Genomic DNA, 12,783 nt, shown 5'->3' on the forward strand with positions numbered 1-12,783 from the left:
ATAACGAAATGTAAAAAATAATTTATAATAATGACACAATTTAATATATCGACATAACTTGTTTTAAAAATAGACCTCGTAAATATCTCGACTAAGTTTGTTAGCTAGTCTGATCCGACATATTGTTACAAAATATTGGCTACTCAAAAATATCGTTATATAATAAAATATTATATGGAAAAAAGTAGAGCTGATGGGGGTGTAAAAGTGATTTTTTAGAAGTCTGACTCATGACTAGTTAGGTTACTCTAATGCGTCGTGATGGCTTTTATATGTTTAATACATATTTTTATTAGTGCAATGCGTTAGAACAAGGGTGAACAATTTTAACATACATATAAAAAAGTAGAACTAAAAAAAACTATATATACAAAACAAAAAAATTTTACTCCAGTTAAAAAATCCTAGAGAAAAAAGTAAAAGGTTCTATAAATAGGTAATAAAATTTAAATTATATTAAAATATATATATTTTAAACACCTTTTTACAATAATTTGCAGGGTGGAATTTTTTTATTTATAATAAATTTCAATTTAGATTTAGAAATTTTGCTTGAAGATGTGTAAAAAAATATTTACACAACTCTCAAGCATTTTCTGTGAAATTTGGCCCAAATTCTTTAAAATGTATTGATTTTTAAACCTTAAATGATTTACTAAAATCAGCTAAGAATAATTGCAAAGAAATTAAAAAATATATTTTTAATGATTTCATCAAATAAAATTCAGTTAATTAATAATACATATAATTATTATTTACGTTTTCCTGTACCATGCATACTATTTTTATTTTAAATATTTTAAGTGTACTTATTATATTTTTTTAAATGTATATGTATTATATTTATAATTTTAATGTATCAAATTGAAACTATAGAATGAGTTATTTCTTACTCATACAAAACGACGTAAATAAAAAAAATATTATTGAAAAGTCGCACACGCGTACCTCAAGAGCCGATTGCGGCTCACGAGCCGTGGTTTGCCGATGCGTTCCAAATATAAGAAATTATTTTAAGTATAAATATCATGACCTTATCGTAAGCATATTTCTAGATTTGATCCGCGGTCAGTACCAGTGTTTCTCAAATATTGTGTATATGTAATATTTGGTTTTACTAAGATTTCCGTAGCTGTTTCAACAGGTACGGTGCTCGTGCAATTGATATCTTCAAACTTTGCGCGTGGAAATTACAAAATAAAATCTCGGTTTCACTTTCGAAACGAAACCATCACGCGATGAACGGCCGAGACCTTTGCTTTTTTCAGCACTGCAACTAAACACAATACACCATTGAAAATAACATCATGGCATTTTCGAGAAGAAGAAAAAATAATAAGGTCTCTACGTTTGACATTCAACATCGAAATGTCAAAGTTTCCCGGTTGAACGTAATACTAAAACTGTCGCAAACAAAAAATAAACAATACTTTATTATATGTATTACCTATACGCAAAATACATACTATTTTCGGGGTAAATTATCGACACGATCTCACCGATTGTATTATAACATTATACCTATGTATGTAGGTATAGTAAATAGTATTTATAAAGGCATTTTCCGTCCGTTTGCCTAAAATAAGTTAATTAAATTGTCGACTCGGAAAGTTTTATTTGTGCGAGTTCACTCGGCGAGATTAAAAATACTATATAACAAATTTATAATACATATAAAAGGCTAACTCCGTATATCATTTACTTACGTAAAAGAACTCGATTCTGCGTAGCTAACTTATAACGCGTATTATTCGATAGAAATGTATTCTACAATATTTCACTGACAGTCTCGTGCTACTCACTCGTAAGAAGGCAACCATCAGCGATAAATAAAAAAGTATGGAAGCGCTACTTAATTTTATTACCCTTTACACCCCCTTTCTCCACCGCTCTATTTCCTTTATTCAACTACAAATAAATACCAATACATTGGAAACATTCACACAAAAATTTACAAAAATACCCAATATAATTTTGTAATCCCCTAACACTATGTTATAACCTTTTAAAGTAGCAGTTCAAATTAATGTAAATTTTGGTAAGCCAAGAAAATATTAATAAGACATTACATAATCCTCAATTAGGAAAATGGCATAATTTTCTATTATAATTTGGTTTCAGTCTTGAATTCTAATATATTTCAAGTTATTAAGGAATTAGTATTGTATTATCAATACCATACATTAAAATTTGTAAAATCGCTGAAAATGTATTTTCGACTTCCAGAACAAGTTTATTCGTCACGCCGACGTTTTACAAATACATGTGACAATGTAAGATATCGTTTAACGTCGGCTTACTATATTTATAAGTATACTATTGCTATTTTCTTATATTATAAACTCTTACCGAACTCGAATAAAAAATGACAAGGTCATGAAACTAATGAATTTGTGTCTCTTGATTTTTTTATGATCGTCGGCATGACAAGCAAATCATTATGCGTATTTGTGTGGATGTCCATTCATAATATCCACTAATAATGTTAAATCCTATTACGTATTTTTAAAGATGAAGACTCCGTTATGCCGTTATAAATGGCAAGGAGCTTAATAAAAATTATATTAAACAACAGCAAAGAGTCTGGTTATGTCCCGAATTATCGCATCGAAATCAATCAGAGGATCGAAAACTCGCAGGGACGTTGAATCTTCATAAGCCAAATAATTTCTACGCTTAATGACTTTCCTATTCTCATCTTATAACTAGCTTGGAATAACGAGGATTGAGCTGAACTCGCACCAAGCGGAGCTACGCCTAATTAACCGAAGCGACTCTGAGAAGCGCGAGAAGCAGACACTCATAAGAGTTCAAACTGATCTTCGATACGACTTTAAAACTACGCAATGCAGTACTACATCGAAATTCAACACATGCGAACAATTAAACTATTTTAAATAATAACTTAAAATACATATATGTACATGAATATATATTGTAATTTTTACATTTAATTTGTTAGCTTCGGTAAAACTAGTTACTAGTGTTATTGTTAAATATATTTTGCAACTCACACAATATGCCACCGACCCAAATTTGGGTCACGACCCATAGGTAAAGAACCGGATGCACGAAATTAATACAAATTTGTTTAAAAAGTTGTTTTTAAGCTTCAATATAACAAAACAGGGGCGACATTTTGCTCAACTATAATAATAATAATACACTTTTATATTTTAGACCCGTATTTACAGCTGTAAATCAAATAAGGTTCGATATATTAAAATTGACCACTCACAAGACACGAGTCATTATGAGGTTATAATACATTATTTCAGTTTTTTCCATGGATGGGCAAAAATTTCGACTTCATTAAGATTTTTAAGTTCCTCCACCTGCCCCTCCCCCCCCCCAGACGTTCCTGTTTAGAATCCACGTCAAAAGCAATAAAACCATGCCAGTAGGAATGTTGGCGTGCCAATTGTATCGCATCTTGGAAAAACGTATAAAATGTGTTTACGTCTTAAAAGTTGGTTAACAAAGGGCTTGCTCGTGGTATAACGCATTATCTATCGCGCATCTTTTCCTCACAAATGGCAAGAAAGACCGAACTTTGCCAAATCAAATTTTGACTAAGAGGAGAGCGCACAAAACAATTATCCCTTCTCGAAAGTCAATAAAATCGTGACGAAGCCGTCGCAGTGGAAACGCTTATTAATCTGGCGTTCACACTACGACTTTTATAAGAATATTACAAATTTAATGAGGAACATATAAACCGAATTTTGACCAATAGGAGAGCGCAAAAAAGAATTATCACTTCTCAGAAGTCAAAAATCCACGTCAAAAGCAATAAAATCGTGCCGTCGCAGTGGAAATGCTTGTTTATATTAAGACTGAGAATCAAACGAAGCACTTTTAAACCCAATTTTGACCAATAGGAGAGCGCAAAAAACAATTATCCCTTCTCAGAAGTGAAAAATCCACATCAAAAGCAATAAAATTGTGCCTACATCGTCGCAGTGGGAACGCTCGGTAATCTGGCGTTCACACTACGACTTTTATAATAATATTACAAATGTAATGAGGAACATATAAACCGAATTTTGACCAATAGGAGAGCGCAAAAAACAATTATCACTTCTCAGAAGTCAAAAATCCACGTCAAAAGCAATAAAATCGTGCTGTCGCCGTCGCAGTGGGAACGCTCGTTACCGAGCGTTCCCACTACGACGGCGCCGACACGATTTTATTGCTTTTGACGTGAATTTTTGACTTCTGAGAAGTGATAATTGTTTTTGCGCCCTCCTATTGACCAAAATTCGGTTTGAATCTACTTTAACCAATACTCTAAAAAAAAATGTATCCGAAAAGCATCCTAATTTTCAGCAGAGATGAACATTTATGACCACGCTATTGAAGAAGTAAGATCATCTACGAAAAGCTTTAAAAATCACAAAGCACCAGGGGTAGACAAAATTACTAATAAAATTAAAATTAAACTAAATAATAACAAAAGATTGAATAACGGCAATTATTGTCCCCAAACGGAAAATGGGGGATCTCAAAAAATAACCAGTGAGGTATTTAATTTTTAACCCGAAAACCTCTCCAACTTTTTTTGGTATTTAAAATATAAATGTCCTCAAATTGGTAATTTAAATGTTAATGAGAAAAATAAAATGCTATTTAATAAATATTCTTACTTGTTGAAATTATGGTTTTTTATATTTCAAAAAACACTTCCATACTGCATCTTCTCCAACATCTTAGACCTTGCAAACGGATGTCTGTGTTTCAACTGCTGCTTGATGTGTTCTTGACACAGTTTTGGGTTCCACATCACAATCGGTGGACCATGAAATTAAATAAATATAAACACTCTTTCACACTTTGCAGAACTACACGGCACTGTTCTTAAACACTTTATTAGTGGATTTAAATTTGAAGGAATACACCGTCCATTATTGTCCTTTTGTTTTTAACAATATAATATACAATTATGAAAATTTTATTAGTTGATTTGCTTTGCGCATTACTCAAAGTATCTATTATTTTTTCAATGGGTTGTTGTTGAAATATTTTTTGAAAAAAATCTGCACTCAAATGTTCATTTGCTTTCTTATGATCGATAATTCTTGTTCTCAGTTATTTTATTTGAGAAGCCCTCGAATACATTCTTGAACTTTTAACATTGAAAGATTTTTTACTTTGCAACACTATAAACAACTAATTTTTCCATTTTCACTAATTATCCACAATTATTTTTTTTCACCTTGCATATCTGTCGTCCAAACAATCGGCCAAATTCTTTAATGCAGATTCTTTATTAATAACATTTGAGTCACGTTCGATTCGTTTATTTTTAAATCGTTTGATTTATTTAATTCACTTATTTTATTTAATTCGCGTACTTAATTCTCCGGTGTTATAAGCGTTCTATTAAAATCTGTTTTATTTGAAAACAAATGCAAATTGTTATTTGAATAAATTATATGTAACTAAGCAATAGAGAATATTTAAATAATAAGAGTTCGTGTCCGTTTATGTCACTTGACAATATTAGACTAAAATCTGAAATACAATTCATTTAGCACTTAATTGACGGGTTATTTTTTGCTGCGTGATTTTCGCGCAACACAGAGTTACATCAATTAAATTATTTTATCAGTGGCTTGCTTCTTGCGTGAAAATTAATTTAAATAATAAATTTCGGTTATCTGCGGCTTATTTTTTAAATCAGAAAAGGTGAGTTTATGATATGTTTTATGCTCTGCTTCGCGATTGAATGAAATTTCCGGTGACATTTTACGATTTCTATGTATAAATTATACAAAGAATTAATTACATTTCCATATCAGTAAAAATAAATCGTCGAGTGAGTAACTGTCATACTCCGTTTCTAATCAGTTATAGTCGCCAATTTTTTTTTAACTTTTTTATGCTATATGTATGTTTTTTGCATTCTCGTAAAATCCGTCTACTCGTATTTGGTATACAGTATACAACATTTTATACACACTACACTAGTTTATATTATTAAAACTCTGTTATCGTAAGTTTAACAATCAGATCTCAAAGTATTCTCAAATATCATATATATAAAGGGTGTTTTTTTAAAGGTTTTTTTTCAGCGACAGCTGTTTTGTGATCGGTTTGCCATTTCACTATGAATGTACGCTAGAACAACGCTTAAAAATTGTGCAAATTTATTTCGAAAATCGTGGTTCAGTTCACGAAACTTACTGTACACTACGTTCATTTTACGGTCGACCATTGATCGTTTTTGTACCACGCATACTCTAATTGCTAATACGCATCCGCAGAGACGTCGTACAGTGCGGACCGAAGAAGTTATTTCTGCTGTGGAGCGTAGTATTAAGGAAGACACAGCGCCATCGTACACAGCGGTGGAGATGTGTGTATCCATTTTATGGAAAATTTTGCAGAAATATCTCAGTTTACAAGCTTACAAGATTCAGCTAGTGCAAGAATTGAAGCCGCTTGACTATCGTACGTTCGGTAAATGGGTCGAAATCTTGATCCTCATTTTCGCCACAAAATGTTGTTCAGCGATGATGCTCATTTTTGGTTGAATGGCTACATCAACAAGCAAAATTGTCGCATTTGGAGTAAATAAAATTCACAAGCCATTATTGAGACGCCGTTACATCCACTAAAAGTCACTGTTTTGTATGCTTTTTGGGCTAATGGAATTATTGGTCTATATTTCTTCAAGAATGATGCGGGCAGAATGTTACAGTCGACGGAGAACGCTATAGACTATTTCGTTCTCCAAATGAATGGCATTAATGTGGAAGAGCATTGGTTTCAACTATATGCCACACAGCGCGCGCCATCAATTTATTGAAGGAAATATTCGATGAGCGCATAATTTCGCGTAATTGGACCTCCAAGATCATGTGATTTAACATCTTTGAATTTTCTGTGGAGATATGTGAATTCGCTAGTCTGCACCGATAATCCAGAGACGTTGGATGACTTGGAAGCCAACATTCGCCGCGTTATTGTCGATATAAACTTCTATATCTTTAAAAATAACATCCTTTAGAAGGCTAAAAAATATGCCAATTAAATACTGGGAGAATATCAGTTTCTATTCCGAGCCCACAGGTCTATCATAGATCATATTCACACAATTAGAAAATCCTACCTATATGATATAACACTGTACCACTTATTCATAGACTATAAACAGGCTTTCGATAGCATTCATAGAAAAAAATAATGTTATATGTTCTGAAAATACTAGGCATCCCAGATAAATATGTGAGATTGGTTAAAACAACACTTAAAGGCTGAAAAGTAAACAGAGCATCATCAGATATGGCGAAAAAATAAAAGATGTTTCTCATCTATATGGGCTAAAGATAAACAGGGCAAGATGAATTTATGATCAATCTTCAAAATATCCATCCAAGAGACGCGTATATGAGGGCGTGAATAGCTTAACCTATTTGGATTTTAAGGTTTCTAACCCTAAGGGGTGTGACTTCACAGCCAGAAAGACGCCGATGGAAACTGGTAATAAATTATTATTTAATATTACATATATTGCGACAAACTATGGTGGGCGATTATTGTTTTTCTCTGAGCAGTAGTGGAGAAGCTGGCGGAGGGATGATGTCTAATGGATGGTCCTCGGAGGACCTGCGACAGGCTAGACATCTGATAAGAATGCTAACTAGCAGAGCACCAAGGATAATGATCCTATGGAAATCCCAGAGGAAGCGTCCAAGGGCCAGAGCAAGAAGGCGATGGATTGAGTGTGTGGATGAAGACTGGAAGACGCTGGGCATAGTAAGTTGGAAGAGATACTAACCTAACCTATTGGTTGAATCGTAAACAATATTTTATCTAGAGGTGCTGCAGTTCCGCGGTTTCTTGAACGTGCCGCCAAAGAAAAGCGGGTCGCTAAGATAAAGGCGTTTGTTTGTGCGTGCCGGTGGGGATAATCGAGGGCGTTTCGCCGAAACAACAGGGTGTTCCTAAAGTCGCGTGACGTTCAAATATTCATAGTTCGATCGTTCCACGTTTGACTCGCTTTGACCGCTGAGTCAAATTTATTATTTACCTTCTTACGATGCGGATGTAAATATTCAATTCGCACTAACAAATTAAGTCTACTAATCCGAAGGGTTGCTTTTACTTTCAACCGTCAATATGTACTGTGTACAAATAACGTACGTATACCTTTCAAATAAATTGCTTACGTGGGAAACTACTCAATGTAATGCAACTCACTAACCACTCTAAGCAATAAAAGCATAAAATGTATAATCATAGCGAAATAAATCATTATCATAATGTTGCTATCTCGTCTGTTAGACCAGAATTAATTAAAAAAACCTTTTTAGATTATCGAAAAAGAAAAATATCCCTAAATAAAGAGCGAGCTCTTAAATCACCAAAGCAAAGATAAATCCGCCGGCCGGTTAGATTAATAAAAAATCGCAAAAAAATGTTGGTCGTTCAAATACTTTCGATCTTCCGAGATATGACTTGGTGCAATAGTGTGAGCATATACGTATTTTTTTTATTACATAAATTGTACGAGGGATTTTGAAATCTTTAATTTAAAAATAATTGCTTTAAAATAAAAACGTGCACCGCCAAGTTTCGCACCAAAAGAGCGTTTTATTTTTACTTAAAAATGTTCCAAAGAAATCAACTCTATTTCTGTTTTGTAATCAACGTTCGTCAACATAACGCACGCCCCCGCTGTGTGCGCTGGCGCTGCAATATTTGCACACCTGCTTCATTGGCTCCGCCCTCGGAGAGAAGCGTATAAAAATTTTCTCCTCGCGCCTCGTGTGATTCTATTACATACATTATACAGCTTTCTTTCTTCATACGAAGGAGAATACTATATTTGGATTACAAAATCATCAATTCAAAGTTCATATAAACCTTTCTGTTTTTCAATTTATGTTATGATAATATGCTTTGTATTCTGAAAATGGAATGACAATTAGCAACATTTCATAAAAAATCTCACTACGCGGCTTGATCCGTACTTTTTTTTAAACGTTTTTAAAATACAATATAAAAAGGATAAAATAAATTTGACGTTTGCTATTTTTTATATGTCAATTAAAAATACATGTTCTTACCTTGTTAGTAATATTGTATTTGGCATTTAAGTTTAATCGCCAGAATGACATATTAAAAAAAAATATAAAATAAATTTATAAATTACTTCAAAGTCATTCTTAAAACACAATTTATATCTACAACTATAGTATACATATAGTAGTATTTGTTTAAATTGTGTATTACATAACAAAAATCGTTATGATTCATTGATATGGCTATTAAATTTGTATCTTACTTTCAGCAAAATGTTGCACGAACATCGTTGTTCGTGTTACGTTTTCAATTGATGATTCTTTTCATAAATTGCTACATTATTTAACGAAAGCGTCGATATTGAATGCTTTTATGGACGTGCATAGAATTGTTTAATATTTTACACATAAATTATCGAAATCCAAAAAGATAATACAGAAGCACCTTTTATGAAAAATGAATACAGTATTATTGATGCTAGATATTGAAAAGGCCTTCGATATACATAAATATGGCTCATACACATAATAAAAATAACTAGCTTTTAATTGCTATTTTTTAATTACATTATATTTATTACTTTAAAAATATATTTTATTAAATAATTACTTTCATAATCAAGTTGTATTACTTAAATAGCTTTTTGAAATTTAAAATAATTTTTTAATTAAATTAAATTTCTTGCCTAAATAGAATTTTTTGTTTATTGATTTATTTTATTGCAACATGCAACGTTAACCCAATACGTTACAACGGGGCTAACACAATCATCAACTACAGTAGTGGTGAAACACATGAATGAAATCAGTGACATTTATTTTATTAATTAAAAACGAATATTACAGTTTACAATCAATATATGTCACTATGTACGATCACGATATTTATCCATGAGATTATAAACATCTGTGAAAACTTAATTTGTGATGATTTATCGAATCTATAATTATATAATGATCACTAAATGCAATCTTCAAATATGATAGGACAGATCTATCGGACATTAATGACCGACTTATTCTACTAAATTGAAAATCTAAGGCTTTCTCCTCGTGTACTATTGATTCTCTAATTTAGCATTACTTTGGTTATGAAATATTTGAGATAGACAAAGATTTATCTAAAGGAGCACGCCGAAAAAAGTTTCTTTTAAAAGGAAAATTAAGCTAAAAATATTTGAAAAACTATGCTTTAGAGGTATTATTAGTTAAATATGTTGACGTTTACTTTTAATTTTTATTCATAGTTATAAATTAGTTAATACAAATACGTATCAATTAATAATGAAATTAAGAAAACAATTATTCCAATTTTAAATATATGCTAATCACAGAGATATTTTTCTAAATTTTATGGAGAAAGCTTATCTTTTAAGCCTTCATTCAAGCGGGAAAGTTTAAAATTGAACGACAGCAAAATCATGTGACGATTCGTTTCAATTTTTAGATACGTTTGCTGTTTACGATGAAGATCTTCACGTTAACGAGCATAGTCTGCAAATCTGTCCGTAAACACAGCATCCGTTTCGGGATAAACTCCGAGATAAGGCGAAGAGCGTTTCGAGTCTATAGATGCGAATCGACGACTTACATAACGAGGACGGGACAAACGGATAAAAAGCACCCACCGGAGGGTCGACGACGAAGGGCGTTTCTTTGACAGGCGGGCAGTTAGTTTCGGGGATGAAGTTACTCACGGCGGTACGCCGACGTCGAGGTGACGGAGTCCTGCGCCGGACGCTCCGGCGAAAACCGACGCGAAGTCCATCTCGTTAGGCGCGGCTGCTCAGTCGTTCGTCCGATCGGAGCCGGTCGCTGGGGGCTAGGGGCGAGGGCGCAGCCCGGCGTGCGGGGGCCAAGGCGCCCGACCCGCGACTGACACGAGGCCCGAATTCGCACGAAGGCGCCTGCGCCCCGAATTCTCGACACCCCTCCGCCCCCGATTTCGATTCGTCGACTCTGCGAGCGTCTACTTCCCGTTTCATCCCGCTTGTCTTCTTATTATCAATTAAATCAAATTTGACGACAAGATGCAAAGAGGGATTTTTAAAGTACGGCAGGAATTTTTACATCTATCCGGTATTTCAGCGAAAATACCTTTATGATTTTTTATAATTTGCAGACATGTGGCAACCCGATGAACTGTTAACCATTGTTTTGTTTGGTAACACTACTTATATTTGGACAGATTTGAAAAAGTTATATTTTTAGAATTATGTATGAAAAAAAGTACATATAAAGTTTTGGTTGCTTTATACTACTTTTTAATATACTATCATATTATGGTACTTAAAAATAACAGCCAAATTATAGAATAAAATAATATACAATAAAAGTAACAGCAACAAAAATATTTTAATTGAAACTTCATACTCATTTAAATATTGATCTCACCTTAAACGTATATCTTAGCTCAAATCTCAAACATTATAATAGGTATTTAGAAATTAAACCATATTATTTGATAGTCACGAAAATTATTTTATAAATTTTAACTTTTCTTTTATTATGTTCGTGATAATATCTATTTTACTTTCCAGTCTACATTTTTGTAATGTTGAATCCGTTTTTATTATTTTTATAGTAAATCACTAAAAACTGTGTTGATGTGGGTACTATTAAGAAACGTACGGTGCGTACCAAAAAGTCTCAAAAAGTAGGAGTCAAACAAGCGGCCCGCTTCTCAAATCTAGAATTTACTAAAATAAATTATAATATTTATTTAAATAATACAAGATAGTAGACTCCCGGAGAACACGCTCCCTGTGAGCACTATACCCCGAGAAAATCTGCGATTCATCCCCAACAACACGAACTACGTCACACCAGCTAGCTAAGAATGAGGTGCGGTATGGCCTTGAATCAGTACATTGGTTTCACTTGCTCTCACACCACGTGCATTCGATGCATTCTGTATTCATGTCTATATGTTTGCCTCTAACTGCCGTCCGTTATGGCCTTGTGTCCCGGCTCTAAATGATACGGCAGAGATTATCAACTTTTATATATTATTTATTTTAATTTTTATTTAAATGGCATGCAAAAACAAATTTAAGAGGAAAGTTATTTTTTTGCAAAGAAAAAATAAATATTTTAGATCGACTAGAACAAGAAGATAATTTTTTTGTAATTTTAATAGAATTAAATCTGCATAAAGCAATCTACAAATTTACAATTCAACGAAACAGAAAAAAAATATTATCAGAAACTTATTTCAATCGATTAAAGATTGCAACGGAAAGAGCTTACCGTTGAAGTAACAACTCATCAAACAAAAAGCCTAAAAAATATTTGCTTATTTCCAAAAAAAGGATTCGATGAAAGCGATGATAACACGGTAAATTGAGGACGTGCTATTTGGGTACTTGTTACTATATGTATGTACGTATGAGTATTTTTTTAGTCCCCCAACTACACACACCCAAATAGCATGTTCCCAATTTACCGTGTTATTGGAGGGTCTACAATAAAATTAAAATCTACTTCTGGGCTTAATGGAAAAAGTGGTTAAAATGTCTAAAAAAAAAAAAAATTTAGAAAATCTAAATAAAAAACTACATTTAGAAGAAGAGCTAGGAACTTATTTTATTAATTTTGCTCCTTATCTGAACGCTTTGGAGAATTTAAAAAAACAATTTCAAATATCACTAGCTCCATATTAAAATTACAGAAAAAACTGCAGACTACAAATGAACAATATCAGAAAATAAATTAAGATCATCTTAGAACAAACATAATATAAAGGTTTGCTATA

General features: G+C 32.7%; 1 protein-coding gene across 1 annotated transcript in view; it reads right to left on the reverse strand.

The window, feature by feature from the left end:
• The window catches only part of LOC148226913 (uncharacterized), a 59,905-nt gene extending 48,915 nt beyond the window's left edge, over positions 1 to 10,990 (reverse strand). Inside the window, exon 1 of the mRNA XM_088202192.1 lies at positions 10,727 to 10,990. The gene's annotated coding sequence lies outside the window, so the exon portion shown is untranslated. The remainder of the gene's footprint in view (positions 1 to 10,726) is intronic.
• Between the last annotated feature and the right edge of the window lie 1,793 nt (positions 10,991 to 12,783).

Source organism: Plectrocnemia conspersa, unplaced genomic scaffold, assembly GCF_051122295.1.
Source record: "Plectrocnemia conspersa isolate PC_06_02 unplaced genomic scaffold, ASM5112229v1 ptg000013l, whole genome shotgun sequence".
Lineage (NCBI taxonomy): Eukaryota > Metazoa > Arthropoda > Insecta > Trichoptera > Polycentropodidae > Plectrocnemia > Plectrocnemia conspersa.